This window comes from Cetorhinus maximus, chromosome 8 (genome assembly GCF_964194155.1).
Source record: "Cetorhinus maximus chromosome 8, sCetMax3.hap1.1, whole genome shotgun sequence".
Taxonomy (NCBI): domain Eukaryota; kingdom Metazoa; phylum Chordata; class Chondrichthyes; order Lamniformes; family Cetorhinidae; genus Cetorhinus; species Cetorhinus maximus.
This window is the reverse complement of record NC_135886.1, coordinates 22,607,009-22,627,261: the sequence shown is the minus strand read 5'-3', so window position 1 is coordinate 22,627,261 and position 20,253 is coordinate 22,607,009. Positions and strand designations below refer to the sequence as shown.

General features: G+C 44.3%; 1 long non-coding RNA gene across 2 annotated transcripts in view; it reads left to right on the top strand.

The window, feature by feature from the left end:
- Nucleotides 1-19,876, top strand: part of LOC144683252 (uncharacterized) — a 68,897-nt gene extending 49,021 nt beyond the window's left edge. For both annotated transcript variants that reach the window (XR_013577208.1, XR_013577207.1), the window contains exon 3: nucleotides 18,740-19,876. This is a non-coding gene — a long non-coding RNA (uncharacterized LOC144683252). The remainder of the gene's footprint in view (nucleotides 1-18,739) is intronic.
- The last annotated feature ends 377 nt before the right edge of the window (nucleotides 19,877-20,253 follow it).

Sequence of the window (20,253 nt, the reverse complement as noted above, 5' to 3'; positions counted from 1 at the left end):
GCCAGTGGCTCCTTTCAGGGCTCTACAGGTGACCTCTGTGGGATATCGCAAGCCTCCATGCACAAATGTATCTAGGACGCCATATTTGCGAAGTCACGCAACTTTGCGCATTTCGCCCGGGATCAGGAGAGCCAGGAAGCAAGAACCCTGAGACTTGCCCAGATTTCAGGTTTGCCACAGGTACAGGGTGACATTGACTGCACTCATGTGGCGCTCATATCATCATGGCAACAAGCAGTCAGCTATGTCAACTGCAAGGGCCTCCACGTGCTGAATGTTCAGCTGATATGCATCCACCACAAACCCATCCTACAGGTCTGCGTACTGTTCCCAGGGAGTGTCCATAATTCCTACATTTTCAGTAGGTCTCAGATCCAGGGTCCAGAGAGGCTTCAGGGTTGGGTCCTCCGGGATAAGGGCTAACCACAGAGGGTATAGCTGATGACAACCGTGTGCCGGCCTCAGAGTGCAGCAGAGAGAAGGTACAATGAGGTTCATACTGCAAGCCAAGGTGGAGCAAACCATGAGAATGTTGAAAATGAGGTTCCAGTGCCTGGACCAGTCTGGTGGAGCCCTGCAATACAGTCCGCAGAAGGTGTCACGCATCATCATCACCTCCTGTGCCCTTCTCAACCTGGTGCTGCAGAACAAGAAGCCATAGGCAAGGAGACATTCTTGAGAGTTTATTTACAATAATGAACATATTGTTCCAGTGGTTAACACCCATGCCCAGGCTGTGCAACAACATCTTCATAATCTTCCTAACCCTGCCGCTACGTCTTGGTGCTCCCTTCATAGGTGGAGGCAGCCTGCTGACTGCCACACCCTGTGATGGTCCTTGGTTAACTCCTTGGGGAAAAGAGAAGGGGAAGCTGGGTTGAGATCAAGCTGCCCCACAACCCTCTTGCATTGACACAGAGGGCATTTCAGAGTCTGGAGTCACATGTAGGCCAGACCAGGTAAGGACAACAGGTTTCCTGAACCAGATGGGTTCTTACAACAATGGTTTCATGATTGCCATCAGACTTTTAATTCCAGATTTTTATTGAAATCAAATTTCACCATTTGCCATGGTGGGATTTGAACCCAGGTCTCCAGAGCATTACCCTGGGTCCCTGGAATACTAGTCAGTGACAATACCACTATGCCACTGCCTCCCCATGCAGCAGACATCCCTTCCTGATGTTCCCGAGTTTGCCTTTGCAGCTCTAGCAACTGAGGTATGACCGAGTCCAGAGGCTCCTCGTCTGTCTCAGACTCTGCAGTTTTCTGGCCTCCAGCAGTCCTCCGAGTGCCGGAGAGTCCCTGCTGCCACCTGCTGTGGATCAGATAGTGCGATGTGCTCACTCTAAAGCTAGGTCTCACCGATGTGTGTGTCTCTGCACTAGTGAAGGATGTGAGTGTTACAGGTCTTCACTGAAGGTCTCATCAGATTCTCCTTCTGAGTTGGATTCGGAGCTGGAGTCGAGGACCTGGGTCATAGACCCCCTCGGCTGCTTCCCAGGTATGCCTGTGAAAGCAAAGAGAGAGAATTTGTTCATGGCAGGGGACTGTGGAACAGGGGTGCTGACTCACAGCATGGTTGTTTGATGGATGTTGCACTGCTGGACCCTCACTTGGTTGATCATTGCCGACCTCACCGTCAGCACAGGAATAGTGCAAAACGTCACTGGCCATTTGGGTGACTCTATTTTCAAAGTCCGTGAGGGTCTTGATTTCAGGCATTCCTCCACCAGTCTGTGACTTCTCCCTTTTGTTGTGTGCCAGGGCCTGTATGAAGGCAGATGGAGAGAGTATAAGCAGGATGCCTGCCAGGCCAGATGAGAAGGATGTCTGTCATGTGTGGGTGCTGAGTGGTGCCATGGACGGGATGAGGAAACGATCCACAAGGCAGGTGAAGGTGTGTGTGTGAGAGTGAATGGTGACGTCCCTTGAACAGGCAGTGAGTGAGGGCTCTGTGGATGTGTGATGGGTTTGTGAGTGTGAGTTGAGAGATATGAGAAGAGTGACTTACCCTAGCAGAATGGAGGAGATCATTCATCCTCTTCCTGCATTGGGTGGCTGTCTTTTGCAGGACGTTGGCACCGACCACCGCTGCCACCACCCCCCATGCTGGATTGGTGAGCTTGCTTGCTGGCCTTCACCTAGAGGTAGGTAGGTTGAGGACCTTGCGGCGAGCCTCCACTGCGTCCAGAAGGTGCTTGAGGGAGGCAGTGCTCAATATGGGGACACTTTGCTTCTTCCCTTTGGCAGCCATCAGTTCCCAGCAGCTTCCTATCCCTTGAAGAGTGCTAGCTCTTTGCAGGGGCAGCCTTTAAATATGGCACCTGGTTTACTGAAAGCCTGAGGTGACAGCGGGACAGGCGAAACAGAGGACTCCCCGCCGCCTACCTGGCATGTTTCAAGGGAATGAATGAGGCAGGAATGGGACAATATGGCGCAAAAATCCACCATTGTGGCTGGTGGGTAAAACGTCCTTTTCTCCGCCCCCTACAGCACTTAATGTAAACCTGCTCTTAGTATATATTTTGCTCAGCTATTTAATATTATAACATCAGATCCGAATACAAGGGCAGGATCCCCCCCGCCTCCCCCAGTAGGGGGCGAAGTTGAAGTGCGGGCGTGCACAAGCGGGCCTCCGATTGACGCCCCAATTGGGGGCGTGGCGCCATTTTACATGGGCGGGCCAATTAAGGCGCGCCCAGCGTGACGTCCACACGGAAGCGCTATACTATGTGGGCGGGGGGGGGGGAATTCCCTAAACCTGAGAGCGCGCTCTTCCGCACATGTGCACGAAAGAGCGCACTCATCTCCCTGAGGCTAAGCGCTGCCTCAGGGAGATCGGCTCCACTGCCAAAAATATTTAAAATAGAAAAAAAAATTCCCTGACATGTCCCCTCATGTGACACTGTCACATGAATTGGGACATAGAACCATAGAACACTACAGCACAGAAAACAGGCCATTCGGCCCTTCTAGTCTGTGCCGAAATATTATTCCACTAGTCCCATTGACCTGCACCTAGTCCATAACCCTCCAGACCTCTCCCATCCATGTACCTATCTAATTTATTCTTAAAACTTAAGAGTGCGCCCGCATTTACCACGTCAGATGGTAGCTCGTTCCACACTCTCACCACTCTCTGAGTGAAGAAGTTCCCCCTAATGTTCCCCCTAAACCTTTCCCCTTTCATCCTAAAGCCATGTCCTCTCGTGTTTATTTCTCCTAATATAAGTGGAAAGAGCCTAGGGACATGTCCATAATTTTTACAAAAACTTTATTAAATTCTTTTAAACCAACATGAAACCTCATCCCGCCTGTGGATGAGGTTTCATGCTTTTTCTAATGCCCACCAGGGCTCCTGGCCTGCCCGCCAACCTTAAGGTTGGATGGGCAGGTCCATTAATTAGTTTAATGACTCTGTCAATGGCCTCTCAATTGGCCATTGACAGGTTGGCAGACGCACAGCTGATTTTGCTGAGCTCCCGCCTACCGGAAAATTTAAATGGGGCGCGGTGACATCGGGAGTTCCGCCTGACGTCACCACACGTCATTTTACACGTTGGCGAGCGGGCCCCGCACCCCGCTCACCGATGGGAAAATCCTGCCCCGAGTGCCTGTGGCCCAACTCTCCCAACTTGCTCACAACTGATCTTTAAACAAATCCCAAAGCCTGAATTTTACCTTTGGCAGGTGTGCCCGATCGGCGGGCCGGGGAGCGGTGGGGTAATGGACTGCTGACCATGATCGGCCCCCGACCGCGGTTTCACGCTGGCTGGCCAGTTAAAGGCCAGCCAGTGTGAAACGCGCGCTGAAATGCTCAGCGCTCTCGGGGTGAAGGTGGGAAGAGGGCAGGCAATGACATCACCATGGGTGAGCGCTGCGAGGAAGCTCCCTGAAGGCAGACAGTTGCCTCAGGGAGCTGCAGACCTGAAAAACATCAAATAAAGGTTTTAAAAGGTGAAAACAAAGTCTATGGCCAGGATATTTGGGTCAGCAATCAGGGGGCGGGGCTCGCTCACCAATGCTTAAAATGATGCGGGATGATGTCAGGCGGAACTCCCGATGTCACCCCGCAGCATCTCCATTTTCGGGTCGGCAGGGGTACTGTGCACTGTGTGCCCGCCGACCTGTTAATGGCCAATTGAGGCCATTTAAAAACTACTTGAAGTAATTAATCTCCCCTTATGCCCTGCCTGAGCTCATATTGTCCATGAGACCCCTCTCCTGCTCCCTTGACCCTCTTCCCACTAAACTGCTGAACATCCAAATTCCTTTCCTAGTTCCCATGTTAGTTGATATTGTTAACGGTTTCTTCTCACTAGGTGTTGACCGTCTCTCCTTCAAATCTGCTGTCACCACCTCACTTCTCAAAAACCCAACCCTTGACTCCTCTGTCCTTGCAATCTATTGCTCCATCTCCAACCTCCCATTCTTCGCCTCTTGAGCTGTCACCTCCCAAATCCTTGTCCACCTTCCCTAGAGCTCCAAGGCCTGAATTTTATAGCCCCTCAGGGGTGGAATGCAGGCAGGAGTGAGGAACTGTAAAATTGAGGACCATGCTAGTGCCGCCATTCCTGGCACCTACCTACCTACCTTCCCTCCTATCCCTCTTCTCCCCACTGCAATTTTACCAGCAGAGACAGAGGCGTTCCGAGGCCTGCTCCCTTGTGCCAGTTGAGGCCCTTAAGTGGCCCCCTCCCCAAGGTATTCCACCACCTGCCGCTGCTTTGATCTTACTACCCTGCCCACCCCCCACGCCCTCTCTGGGGGGGCCTGCTAACTTGGCTCAGGTGAGACCCCGGACTCACCTTCAAGTCCAACTCCATTGCAGCATGCTTCCCTCTGGGACTCGCAGCCCTAGCAGTGGCCACCGTTTCTGATGACGCTGCTCACACCAGAGAGCTGCCAACAATTTGATTGGCTGGCAGCTCTTGAAATTGGGGAAGTTAGTCTCGACTCAAACCCAATGGCCATTAAATGGCTGCACGATGGGTTGGCCAAGCTGAGGACAAACTCGCCCCCAACTTTTATGCTGAGGGCATGGGTGTTATAGTAAACCTTTAAGTAGGTATGTCCATAATCTGTATACATCATTAGAGAGAATATGGTATAATCTGTCTTGTGTAGTACAAGGGTCTCAAGTATAGAAGGTTAATGTGGGACTGAGTACAGTAATGTCAGAGTGCACATGTCCCACACCCAGGGTCAGCCTAGTGTTGGAAAGAGACGCGTGTACCAGCAAACATGGAGACAGCTCCTAGCTTCTATCCTTTACTGTATATTTGTAAATAGTTCTAAGAGTCAATAAAGACTTACAGTTAACCTACATATAACTATGAAGACTTCTTCAGACCGATTCAACTGTAACTAACAACCTACAACATGGTGGCAGTTTGTGGAAAAGCCCAAGATCTCACAGAAAATGCAGAGACAAACTAAAATGCTGAAAGACTGAGAAAAAATTCAGCAAAGCAGTCCAACCTGAAAAGAAGCTCCAGAAGCAGAGATGCAGAGGAAAATTCACCAGGCAAAAGTTCCAAAGAAAGACATGGAAGCTGGAGGCAGATATTTCAAATTCCTTACTGCAGCAGAAGAATCCATTAAATCTCCTGTGGAAGTCCAGCTTCTAATCCCAGAGCCCTTACAGGGGTGAGCTAAATCTTTTAAAACACCAGGCTACAGCAAGTCCCGAGAATTCTTTAAATAATTCAAAGTCAGAAGTGCAGTTTGAAAAAACCCATCGCTAAAACTTGATCCCCGAGTCGGCGCCTGAACATTTGGTGGCCGAGCTTGCTCTGAAGCTGAAAAAATAACTAATTAAATAACCTGGGAGAATTGCGACTTCTAAACTCAGCTGAGAGAAAGCAAAAGAAAGAAAGAAAGAGAAAGCAAATTGCGACTTCAAAGTAAAATGCTGAGCAAGAGAACTCTGCAGGCAATCGGCCCAGGAAGCCATTGTTAAATTCCTTTTTTCAAGCTGAGCGCAATTGCCATTTTAGCAGAGCTCGAAAAAAACCAACAATTGTGGGAAATCCCTTTGGACGGAATCATCCAGGATTTGCACTAAATGCGGCAGCGGGCGAGTAAAACAACATTTTACCCATCGACACATCCTATCATCCCAAACCCATTGCATTACTTGTGCATTCCTGGGATACATGCAGTTTCAATGGTGAGCGGGCTCCCATTCGCCTGCCACACCTTCACCTCGCCGCTTCATCATGCCAGGCACCACAGTTAAAGTACAGCCTCGCTCAGTGCTTCCAACCCAGGACTGCAGCAAAGAAGACATGGCCCCGAAAGGCAAGAAGACTGAAGCCCTCGAGGGCCTTTTGGATGCCATGGAGGCCCAATGTGATGTCCTCTACACCCGCTCTGGCTGCAGGAGGGGCAGCTTCATAACCACTCCAGCTTTGTAGACGATGGCAGTGGTGATCAGTGGCAATGCTGCACAGAAGAGGTTGGCTATCCAATGCAGATAGAGGATGAATGATCTCATCCATGCAACCAAGATATGGCAACTATCTCATCACATTAAACTCACATTCTCAAGCCCATCACACATTCACTGGCATCTCACTCACTGCCAGCTCAAGGGACATCGCCATCCATTCTCACACACATAACCTCACATGTCCATCTGGCCTCATTTCCTCTGGAGACTGCCTCCTCAACCCTCACCATCTTGCGGCCACTTGCACAGATCCACATGTGCCCCCAGACACAATCTGGGATATCATCCTTCCCCAGTACAGCTCTCAACCTGCAGCCTCTTCCCTTGCCTGAGGCCACTTCTCCTCCTTCACCAAGCATGACCGTGCCCTGCACCCACATATGGCTGATCTGATAGGTAGAGACCTACCCATGAGCCACCCAAAAAGTGTTGTTGTGCTGTCTGTGAAGCCTGGCGCTGATGACTGCAAGTGCCAACTGAAGCAATGTAGGTAAACAAACCTTGAAGTCCCAAGCAAAGTGCAGCCCGCCAAGTGCACGTCTTATATATGCGGTTGTGAAACACGTTGGCGTGTTTTCCCGACGACATGGGCGGACGATCCAACGGGGGGGAGATGATTCTAGTAGGCTGGCCTTATAATGATATGCTGATGTATTATAATGAGGTTCCCGGTGTTCCATGACGAGGTACATGGCCTGCCATTGGTGGATGGAACGGACGATTGCAAACTGGTTTCACGATGTCGTGAAACCCATTTTTGGCCTTCTTGCCAGTTTGTCTGCTCACAACACCAAACACGCCTGATGCCGGCGGGCACAGAAAATCCCAGCCTTTGTCTCCAAGTGAACTGTGGCGCCACCTTGAAATTCAGAGAGCTCTTAAAGCCTAACATACACTTCTAAAAATTTAACCATGGATCAGAATTCCAGACTTCCAAATCGATTTGGTCTAATCCAAGGCCTAGATCAATTACATAATTGAGGACTTTGGGGGAAAAGATTCCTAAGGTACAGCATCACTTCAGGTTTAGAAAAAATGTCAGGAACAGAGCAGGTTAACACACTGCTTTACTCGGTAGCCCGATTGCAGATGACATTGTTGCAAGGACATTATTGCATGACAGGGAATCAATGAATCATTTGCTAAATTTGAAGAAATACTAAAATCTTTTGACATCTATTTCAATCTTAAGAAGCAATAAAATACTCAAAAGAGCTAAATTTATCAAGTGAGTCCAGCAGCCAGGCAAACCTGTTGATTCATTTATCAATGATCTGTACAGGATGGCAGAGGGTTGCGAATACAGAGACTTTAAAATCTAAACTCATCAGAGTCCAAATAATGGTAGGAGTAGTGGACGACGCACTTTCTGAACTCATGCAAGTGGAGGAAGGTCTAATACTGGAAAAGGCAATCCAGTAGGTTAGGCAGTCAGAACTCCATGAGCAGCACAGAATCATTTTAAGGGTTGAAGATAAACCATTGCGCAGAGGACAACCCACGGTTCAGCTAGTTTAGCAACAAAGACTCAGGGATACTCTGGGCCACGGAAAACAATACCCAAACTGGCTAGCAGAGGGACCATGCCAATGCTACGGAGGTCGAGGCTGCAAGCTTGGAAGACACACAGCCATGCTTCTTGGGTGAGGTCAAAGGCCTTGGTTTCTCATTTTGGAATGTGAACATTTCAGTCAATGGCCATTTAACAAATTTTGAATTACACACAGGAGCCAGTGTAACAGTCCTGTCGGACAAAGTATCATGGCTAATGTCTCAGCAGTTGATGCTGCTCACGACACCCCTATAGGAGGAAGCTTAAAGCTCCCAGTTAAAGGGACTCCACAGGCAACATACAAGAATAAAAGAATCCATGAGACCCTTGTTGTGGTCGACAACCAAGATTGTCCATTACTAAGCTGCAAGGCCTCTGCTGAGCTTAACTTGTTACAGAGATTGACGAGGTCAGCCAGCAAGGGCCTGGCTCCAAATACAAATGTGTGTTCCCAAAACTCTTCACAGAGCTGGGGTGACTGAAAAACGCGCACACAATCACACTGAGGGGATGTTACACCCGGCTGCCTATTCACACCACATAAGATCCCTCACCCACTTATGAAGCAGGTGCAGCAGTATTTGGGCATGCCTTAAGACCAATCTCTTTGACCAAGCATTTGGTCACCTGCCCTAATATCTCCTTATGTGGTTTGATGTCAAAGTTTCCTTTGTATTGCTCTTGTGAAGTGCCTTAAAACATTTTTATTATGGTAAAGGTGCCATATAAATACAAGATATTTTTGTTGCTGTGATGATCACATATTAGCATGTTTCAGAGATAAGGCCCAACCATCAGAAAAAATCCTTTTGTCCCCTTTCTCTACATTTCTGATGTCAGTGGCTTGTTTTGAGGTCTAGTTCTATGGATAAAAGACACACCGCATTACTTTACTCAAGTGGCCGTTCATCATGTGTAGGTCTATACTGATTTTTGGAGAATATTCAGCAATGTGAATATCACAGCTGAGCTCACTCCCTGTCCACAAACAAATATTTTTCAATTGGGGAGTTAGGGAGGTCATTAGACAGTGACGGGAGAAAATGAGATGGTAGGGGTAATGGGTAGGGTGAAAACTGATAGGCAGGGTGTACTAAAAGGTTTGGCTATGCTTAGAGTAGATAAGTCTCATGTTCCAGATGAGCACCCCAGGTTGCTAAGGTGAAAAGGGGTATATATTGAAGAAGTGCTTGCCATAAACTTCCAATCTTATCTGTGTGGGAGGTGCCAGAGGATTGGAGGTCAGCAAATATGACACCCTTATTCAAGGAATGGTGAAAGGACATTCCTAATAACTACAGATCCATCTGTTTAATATCACTGCTGTCAAGGTTTTAGAAACAATAATCAAGGAAAAAAATCAACAGGTACTTGAAGAGTTTTGCATTAATTAAGGAGAGCCAGCAGGAATTTGTAAATGGTAGATCATGCCAATCTGATTGGATTTTTGATGAGGTAAATGAGCAGGTTGATGAAGGGAGTGCAGTGGATGTTGTCTATGGAATTAAGAAAGCTTTTGCTAAGGTACCACATAAAAGGCTGTTTATCAAAATTGAGGCTCATGGTTTGGAGGATCAGTGTCAGCTTTGATAAAAAGTTAAGGAACTCTTGCTGCTGATGTTTCTTTTCTCCTCCTCCTTAGCAAGAATATTGAAGCCCATTGGAGCATCCCAACTGTTGTCCTGGTTGAATTCAGTACAGCACAAATCTGGGATCAAACCTTCTGGTCTGTTCATCCTAAGGAATAGTTTATGTGTACTATTCAACCCCCCCTCCCAATATTTTAATTGTCTATTTTATTGTCTCAGTTCTATTATTGAAGGTTTGCTGAAGTTCATTCAGCAACAAAATCCTTCCTTTGCAATTCTGGAGATTTTGGTTGAATGTGATTTCAATGCAGATCAGCTGAATCATTTTCTAGAACCACATTTATATCCTCTATAAACAGAAGGATGGTCCACACTTCTTAATACAGTTTGCAAACATAAGTTTGCCATTCTTTCTAATATTATGTTGATCTACTGAGCGGACGAAGACATGTCTGCAGAGTTCCATTTAGTAACCATCCATTTCTTAGGGCATGTGCAAAAGTTTTAAGATGTGATTTTCAAAAGGAAAATTATTGGAGGTCTTGAATATAAACCCTGCTGGATTCCTATCCAAATGAAGATGTCGAACTGATTTAATAATTGTATGGAATAGAATAATATGTGAGCAGAGTAAAAATAAGTACAGCTAAGTACCAATTCCATGTTACCTGGGGCGATTTTAATTGCTTTTGATTTGAAGATTTTTTTTCATAATTACTATTTAATGGCATCTGTGTAATAATATAAATTGAATTTATTTGAATTGATTGCAGAGTGAGATTTTACAAATGTCTGGGTGGATATTCTCTCAAGCTTCATCCTGATTGTAATATTCAGGTCTTTTTCCCCGACAGATTTCAATTAATTAACATTATATTATCTGTAGCCAAGTTGAAGAATGAAATATAATGGCCCAGTAGCACATTGGCGTACTGCTGCATTTTGTCATTGAGTGGCAGGATACAATTCATCTCCATGATTCCCAGATTCAACTGGGTTGACATGGGAATATTTCCGGTGGGAGTAAGGTTCCGCCTCGGCATTAAGACAGGAAAACTGCACAGCAAGACACCCAAGGTCATTTCCGTGAAGCTCTTATTGCTGACATTTCTTAGGCACAATACACATAGGTCTAGCAAGTTGTGTGTGTCTAATCTTAGTCAATATGGCATAGAAGACCAAAAGGGAGATAGAAAAATAACTTCAGTCATGGGTGATAAAAAGGTAAATTAAAGTTATATCTAATGAGTGTTGATTAATAATCATGACTGCATTTATCAATGAAGAGAAGTGTTCGCTGCAGCTTTTCCTCTTGCTTTTCCCCCGCTACTTCCATAAATCTTCTTCCAGTTAGATCTGTCTGTGCTAATTCCTCAGCCAAGAAGGCAGGATGTTACTGTTACAAGTTGGGCTTTCTTTCACTCGTCAGCTTCTGTCGGTTGCTTGCTATGAACCAAAACTTGTCCTTCTACTCATTATATCAGCCATAGTACACTATATGCAAATAACGAATCTGATTACCAGTAATACAAAGTATATGAAAATGACAATGAGTGATACATGCACTTGAAACAGTATGGTTTAAATCTGTAACCTCTCTGAAACTAGCAGGAAATAACACACTAACAGCTTTTATCAAATTACTGGCTAGATGTTATTAAGGAATGAAATAACAGAAGCAAAATGCATCGGTAGAATGCCTACGTAGCTTGATTTTTCACCAGTACTTTAAAGCCATTCCAAAATGATGAAGATGTAAAATCCTTAATGATTCTAGCGCTCTTCTATAACATGTCTGTGAAGAAAAGGTTTTACATGAGAAGCAACCCACAGTGCTCACCGCTTGTCTCTGACCCATAAAAATTAGATAGTAATAGAAATCTGAAGAATTCATGCTACCAATCTGTGTTAGATGTTTCTCTTCCCTTTGATCCAGAAGGAGCAAAATAGAGGAGCATTGTTCACAATTAACTAAAAATGTTCATCGAATTGAGTTGGATTTCACACTGCAATAAAGCTTATGAAACAATTTTCCAGCTAAGAAAACAGGCATGTTTGCTTCTCTCAGTTAGACCAGTTGCTTTGTTTCACCTGCTTCCTTCTGTGAAGCAAACTATCTTCCTTCTATCTTTACAATACTTAAGTCAATATCAGGAATTCATATAAGGAAGGATCTATCTGAATGAATTAGTATCCTGCCACAACATGCTGCAACATGTAAGTAGGGCACTTGCACTACAATACAAATGAAAATAGGGGACAAGTAAAGACCAACTGGGCCACTTATAGTTCAAAATCAACTATGAAATGTTCAGTATATGAGCTAGTGGAGAGACAACACTTCCCACAAGCCACAGATGATCTTATACATAAAATAGACCAAACAGAATTTAACACAACTTTCTAGTCCAGCAAAAGGCAGGCGTAAATTTAAAGCAACATATTCCACATCCTCCAAAGGTAGTGTTAATTACTTAATAGGGGAAGTTTTGTTTCTCTATCAAAACTGAGAGACATGTTTATTGATTTTAGCTATACCCATTGGGAATTCTTGAAAGCTGTAAGAAAACATTGGCCAAAGATTTAATCTAAGGGGTATTGTGATGTAGTGGGTAAGATTTAGTGTCCTTTCAGATCTGGGTTTAAATCCAACCCCGAAAAATACAAGTTTCCTTATATATTAACTGGGAAATGCTAACTGGTGCAAGTGTTGTTAGTCACATTAGTTTTATATCACATATGGCCTAAGTTGAGAATGCTTGATGCAAACACTGAATGTCACAAGTCGAAAAATATTTAATCTCCAGCATTGGCACAACCATCTTGGTAATTGCCCACCTTATACAATTTTAAAACATTTAAATTATTTATGTACAAATTCATCTGAAAAAAATGAGAAGATTCTTGAACCAGAACTGAAACAGTGAAGGGCGTATTTCTGCGCAGCTTTCCTTAAAAATTCTAAGACTGAAAAAAGTTTAATTTATAGAAGTGATTTGCACATGAGGATTGGTATTAAAGTTTGTTGATGATTCCATGTTAATAGGCACATCTAACCAAGATGAATAATTAAAGAGATTGCAAATAGACATAGACAAGTTAGCAGAATGGGCAAATAGGTGGCAAATGCAATTCAATGTTGACAAATAGTAATGCACTTTGGAGAAAAGAAACAGCAAACAGAAGTAAACCCTAAACTGTAGGACCAGGAATTTTCTCACATTTCCTGCTGCAGTAACTTCACTGGAAATACGATGCAAGTCCTGATTATATGCACAAATGTTGCTTGCACCAAGCCTCCAGCAGATTTGGAGCCATTGAGTGAGAGAGGCTCTGAGGACATTTCTGGCCTAAGCTTCTTAACAAAATGGAGGAACAGGCCGACGTAGGGGCACTGAATATAAAAGGAAAACAGTGACCTGGAAGTAGAAGTATTCATGAGATTCTGAGTTAGAAGGGATATTGGGGGTAATTTTTCAAATTTCATTGTCAGCAGGGAACTCTGCCCATTGGCAGTGCCCATCAGGAAATTGTGAACACCATCCCCATTATTTTCTGTTATGTGTTACTGATGGACAAGCCAGCACAGATACAACGGGTGCTGAATAACCTCCATTTGTGCAGTTTCATTCTATGTACCATAAGGATTCACAAGAATGATGTCTGAAACATGAGTGCTGGTTATGAAAAAAGATTTGCCAGATTTTTTTCCCCCACTGGAACAGGAAAGGTTAAATGCCTGGAGGGTGGAAAGCCTCTATTTTAAGAGTTTTTCAAAATGAAAAAAAGGTTTCAAATGAGCAAGTTGTGAAATATGGCTAGCAAATCACCAAGAAGGATTATTCCCAGCATAATAAAGGGAGGTTAGAAGAGATACTTCTACACAGATGGTTATTAGTACATGGAAAGATTTGCCAGCACCAATGAATATAAGCCAAGCAATCTTAGCTGGATATGTCCAATTATGTCTTGAGGCAAGCATCAATGCAACAGCATTTTGCTCCAATTTCTTATTTTGTCTCATTCCATGTAAACTCTCACAACACCTTCGAAGGCCAGTAAACTCACATTCTATGTATGATCTATTTGTGTTCGGTTTAATTGATCCTTTAGTATTTTCTGAATGTGTATTGTGCGTATCTTCTACTTCCTAAATGTGTGCATCTTCCCCAAGTTTCCACAATAGGGGAACTTTGTCACACAGTATTTATTTAATCATACTGCCTTACTGGAATGTGTAGCAAAGTGATGTCAGTTTGCTGTCCAAACATCTTTCCTGCAAAGTCTGGATGGAGACGGAAATATTGTAACGGTTCCTCTTTCACCTGTCTGACAGTGTTCACTGACTGGGTTTAGACACACAGCTGGATGCTTGAAGAAACAATAAATCACTACTTTCAGGACACAAGGGATGTAAATTAGAAGGGAAAGTAACTGGCAGCGGGCTTATTTTGTTAAGTTCATATTCCAAGACACAGAAAAGTTTTTTCATGCACTGGAGCAATATTTTTGAATTGAGGCTTAAAACTTTAATTTCTGTTCACTGTGCAGAGTGATATTCATGAAGGTGAAATTATAAAGCTTTGCTCAAACATGATTGAATCAGACATTAGCTTTGTATTTCCTGGAGCTGTTCATTTTCTTTTGTGCAAGGTCTCTCGCTACTGAGTATGTCACACACATATATCAATACACACACAGTATAGGCACAACCAATTGGATCACCGAATAAGTTATCATGCTGCGACACATATCCTATTTCACAACTTCAACACTACACTCCGTAACTCTTCCAGAATGTGGTTTCGTACATTATCCAGAATTCTATTTAGGAACTTACGTAAGTAAGCCATTCAGTGCCATTTAGAAATGGACCCAAGACATAACTTGGTAAGTTAATCAGTACAGAAATGTAGAAAGCACCCAGTAATTACAAATGTGCCCAGCAATCTATTCCGTAAGCTAGCCACTATTCCAATCATCAATTTATCCAGCAGAATGATATTCAGTGGCTTGCTATTATATAATTCAGTAACTTGCTGAGCATTTCATTGTAATGCTTATCCAGTACACCATTCTACAACATACCAAGTGTCAGTGCCATTGATTTTTGGCAGCTTTGAGATAATTGGAATAAAAAAAAAGAATTCCACAGGAAGACAATACTGAACTGTGGCTTGAATTTTGCTGAGTAGTTTTTAAGTGGTTATAATAAATAGATTGCCATGCTATCTGTGTCAAAACTGCTTGGAGCTCAATCTGGTTTGAAACATGACAGTAATACCAGATTTGCTTTGCACAGCAGTGACCATGAAGTTTCCTTGCATCAGTTCTGGAACAGACTTAGGAGATACAGAGCAGAGAAGTGTGATGTGTTGTAAAAATGGATTTGACAACTTATGAATGATACAGACACAAATTAATTATAAGATGTATATTGGAAATGGTGAGGCAGAATTTTTGTTCTGGGGTCAGGGCCCCAACATCAGGTGCAGTTCCTGGTCCTGACCCTGCATCACATCGGCAGCTGAAGTCCGATGTGATTTTGAAGAGGTGGCCAATTAGTGGCCAGGGTACATGTTCACTGCCCAATTAAGAATGGTGGGTGGTCTTCCGAGGCTGGAAGACCAAAATTCAGCCCTACAACAGTGAGAGAGCAGCAGCTCCACCAGCAGAGGTGGGTGCTGCCAATCCAGGTAAGAGACCGAAGGAGAAGTGTCCTCTAAAAGCTGATAAAATTTCTTCAATAAAAACTGGTCACAGCTGCTGGAGCACCATTGTGGAGGGGGACGCTGGGAGGCAGCCTCCATCTTTGGCTGGATTCTGGTCACTGTCATGTTGTTATAATGATATAGGCATCAATCGCTCACAAGGGATTGTGTAAATACATTGTGGGTTCATTTATTTAGACTATGCATGTGAGAACAAATTGATAGAAAGTTTGAAGACATCAGCAACAGAGCTATGTTCTGCTCACAGGCAAAAGTGAAACTAAGACTGGATTGCATGACAAACTTCCCTTCTAGGGATGCTGTCATCACTTAAAGGCGTATTACAACAGCCACTACAGAGGGTCCACCTGCTGACTGGTGGGTGAGGGGCCTTAATAGGCTAGTTAATATACCTAATTAGCTCCTTAACACTCGCGGGTGGGTATCTATTTCCCATCAAAAATGGCATGTTCCAAAATGGCCGGGAGGCGGGAACAAGCCGGCAAACTGGCACTCTGGTCGGTGCCAGATAATTGCAGGTTCACCGACTCTGGTCCTGCCTCCCCGGTGGTCTTTTCCATTTCCCCAAGTTGTATTCTATTTAAAGCACTTTTTTGTTTTTCTTAGTTTGTTTCAGATCAGATCAACTGTTCATGGATATCATCCTGGATAACTCATTTTGCTAAGATAAAATCCTGCTTAAAGTAGCACTGTGTAACGTTGCTCTAAATTAGGTTTTATTATTTATATATAACATTCGAATCTTTACCTAATCCCTTATTAAATTCTAACCTTTCCTCCTGTTTAAGTATGTGTGGTTTTAAATGTGGTTTACTGTTTGCAATGACAGCATTTTCTCTTTCCAATTTATTTTTCTCTTCATTTCCCATTATGTTTGTTTCTAGGCAATGCAACATCGCTGGTTGAGAAGGCGTTTAGATCCATAGTGAGAGCAACATGAAGCAGATTTACACCTGATATACTCCACATTCTGTCTTCCTCAATGATCAAAACCATTGCTTTCAACTCCCACCACAAATTAGGGGCCCTGGTCACTGACTGCATCCCTTTCCTCAGCCAATGTCTCAGTCTAAACCAGATCGATCATGACTTTGCCATCTTACACAACCGTAAGCTTTCAACCTCATCTCCTCTCCATCACAAAGATCACCTATTTCAATCTCCTACTTCTGCCATCCTCACGCCTATTTATGTCACCTCCAGACTTGATAAGCTCTTCTGTCAATTCTCCCAATTTCCATCCTCTGTAAACTTCAGCCCATCCAAAACTTTGTTGCCTTCACCCATCACCCATGTTTTTTGCTGACCATGGCTCCCAATAACCCCATGGGCAGGATTTTCCCCTCGTTGGGGGCGAAGTTGAAGTGCGGGCGCGTCCGTACGGAAGTGCTATGCGCTCCCTGTGCAGGCGGGGGGGAATCCCTAAATCTGAGAGTGCACTCTTTCATGCACATGCGCACAAAAGAGCACGCTCATCTCCCTGAGGCTAAGTGCTGCCTCAGGGAGATCACCTCTACTATCAAAAATATTAAAAATAGAAAAAAAAATTCCCTGACATGTCCCCTCATGTGACACTGGCACATGAGTTGGGACATGTCCATAATATGTAAAAAAAACTTTAATTAAAATTATTTTAAACCTACATGAAAACTCATCCCGCCCATGGATGAGGTTTCATGCTTTTTCAGGGCTCCTGGCCTGCCCGCCAACCTGAAGGTTGGACGGGCAGGTCCATTAATTAGTTTAATGACTCTGTCAATGACCTCAATTGGCCATTGACATGTCAGCGGGCGCACAGCTGATTTTGCTGAGCTCCCGTCTACCGAAAATTTTATTGGGGCGCGGTGATGTCGGGAGTTCCGCCTGACGTCACCACGCATCATTTTACACGTCCACGAGTGGGCCCCGCACCCCGCTCGCCAATGGGAAAATCCTGCCCCATGTCTTAAATTTGAAATTCTCATCTTCGTGCTTAAACATATTCATGGCGTTTCCTCTTCCTCATCTCTTCGCCTCCTCTAGTGTTACAACCCAAAGGGGTTTCTGTTACTCTGTTCTCCCATCCTAATTCATACATCTTAGGCTCAGTCTCATTTGAAAAACATAGCGTTTATAAGACTCTATGAAATATTTTGGAAGGTTTCCCTTTGTTAAATGCCAGTTGTTGTTGTAGATAAGGAGTTCTCCATTTTTGAGGTACAGAGCAATAGTGAGTTGGACTATTGGATAGTATAATTATTGATTTCAGGAGAGTGAAGATACAGAGAGGGCAATAATAGTGTACTGAGTTTACAATGTATGGGAGAATCTGTAGAAAATGTGATTGCACCAATTTCCAAAAACTCAGCCACCTCCTGTTTCTATTCAATGGAATGGCAAATGTTGTCAACACCCCCATAGCTAGATTTAATGGTCCTCTGTTGGTATGTTTGAAGGTGGGGGGACTCATAAAATGCAGCACATAGCCTTCCCGCCCACTCCTAGCCTGTTCTCCCATTCTACAGGAAGCAGTGAGGAATTGGGCAGCCTGCTCATCCTTGGGGCTATTGAGGCCCATAAGTGGCCAATTAATGGCCATTTAAGGGCCTCATCCCAACCCTGCCACTATTTTACCTGTGGCAGGGGGAGGCCCAAGCCAAGTGGGTAGCTGAAGTTGGGCAAGAAAGAGGGGGAATCCTCATTTTGTTGGGTGGGGGGGGGGGTTCCTTGTGCCCATCGGAGACATCCCCCCTCCAAGATCATTTCCCTCCGATTAATCCTCCTTCCCCGGCCCCTCAAACCCAGTCCCTCACCTCCCTCACTGGGGCTTTCCAGTCAAACCCTGCCGATACCCTGGACTTACCTTCAATCTGGCTTCTATTACCACCTCTTCTTCAGGCTCTGACTGTAATACCAGCAGTAGCCGCCACTCGAACCTGACCAGCCAATAAAATTAACCTAGAGCTCTCCAAGGCTGGTGGGGGTGGAAGTCTCGCTCTGAGCCAATTATGCCAAACGTAAAATGGCTGCTCCTAACTGATGTTTTAGCCAGTAGCAGGGGCAGTGGTGGGGGTGGGGGAGGGGGGAGGAGGAGGCAATAGACAGGTAGCCAACACACATGGGGAAAATTAAGGGATTCTGTGGCACAGGGTCCATCAGAGGGGGGCTGGTGCTGCTAGAGCTATGAAAGCTGGGGGAGGGGGTGTTCTGCCAAACTACATGCATCCGAATAATGAGGAAAACAGCATCTCAGATGCATTCAATCCAGGGCACAGGACAGTGAGCTTAATTACATAAGATAAGTGACAGTTTGTCAACCTGAGCAGAGAACACAGCACACGGTAAAATCCAGCCCCATTAATTTATATATATATATATATCTACGTCAGCCTGTCTACTTTATAAAATTATTATTTTATTTTTAAAACAGACCAAGGCTTTACCTGACCACCCATGACTCATACTAGAGGAATTTATAAGCTTCAGAAACCAGCAGGGACCTCGTTATCTTTAATCCTGGTCATCTTTAAAAAGGTGCTAATGTCCTCTGTGATGGTCAGCAATCAAATTCCAAAGAAGCACACCTACCCCCTTTACATTTCTAAGGCAGAGTTTCGGCCAACGGAGATGATATGATTGCAAAGGGCAAAAGGGACCCTGACTCCTCGATTAATGCCTCAAGATTCCAGACCTGGGAAAATACATCCTTTGTCCAACACCCAGGAGAAGAAGTGAGAAGTAAGTCACATGACCTTCCCCAAGCTGCTAGAACTTGTAATGGTACTGTGTGGAACTGAACACAAGCAATCTATCATTTTAACATCTAACAGGTAGCAGCAAAAAGAGCTCTGTCCAGGTACAGTGCATGGCCATCATCTACACTGTGATCCAATGGAACATTGGAACTTCTGTATCTGTGCCTTCAAGACTAATTCATCTCTATGAGCCCTCTTCCACCATGGAAGTCCTCGCTTCTGGAAAGATGGATCACCCTGCAAAGTTTCAGCCTGCTAACCACTAAAGGAATACGCCACTGGATTTTTGATTCTGGACTCTGGACTCATGTGAAACCATAACTCTTGTTTTTTCGTGGTCTTGCCCTGTACCCCTTCCTTTCCCTTATCCGTCTTTTATTGTAAGAACGCAAACAGGGACGGACTTGGCAAAACTCCTTCCTGCATTTTGTGTGTGTAAAAATAAACCAACCCTCTTATTTTACCTTATCGAGAGTTTGCTGTGGGGTTATTAATAGAGGGTTGGACCACTCCAAACTGAAGGATTGGGGAAAACGTGCCACCACTTATAAAGGGGGGAATCAGAAATCAAAAACACCTTTCTGTTTACGGACAGGTAGTGAGAGGAGACATCGGGGCTGTTTAAATTAATCCCTCTCCTGTCCGTAACATGAGGTACATTTATTTTCTTAATTCCTGCTGAATGGACCCCTTCAGGCTGCTGTAGCTGTTTCTCCCTCACACATTGTTTGGTGCACTTGTCATTTTGTTTTAGGTGTTAAAGTTATTGAGGTGTAATTTATTTTTTAACTAAAAATTTCAGTTATTTTTAATACCTGTAGTTTTTTTTTGTCTGATGCAGAAACTTTTTTTATTGTTAGTTCTTCCGATTTTGCGTTCACCTTTGTTGCCCTATTTTTGTCCTCGGATATGACTGATTAAAAATGAAATACTAGTAATGAAAAGATGTCATCTATCCCATATATTTAGTTCTTTGTTTCATCACCAAAACATGCTTTTCAATTTGTAACATCAGTAGCTCATTCCTACAGTATGTGTCAGCAGAAGGCTTCCTGTCCAAATTATTTTCTACAGAGCAGCTACCGGAGAATGTGTTAATACCTTGCTATCGGTTCCTATCTAAGAGCCAGGCATTTCTGAGCTGAATTAATTGTTTCCCACTTTTTTTTAGGTTCCTCTGTCACTATCT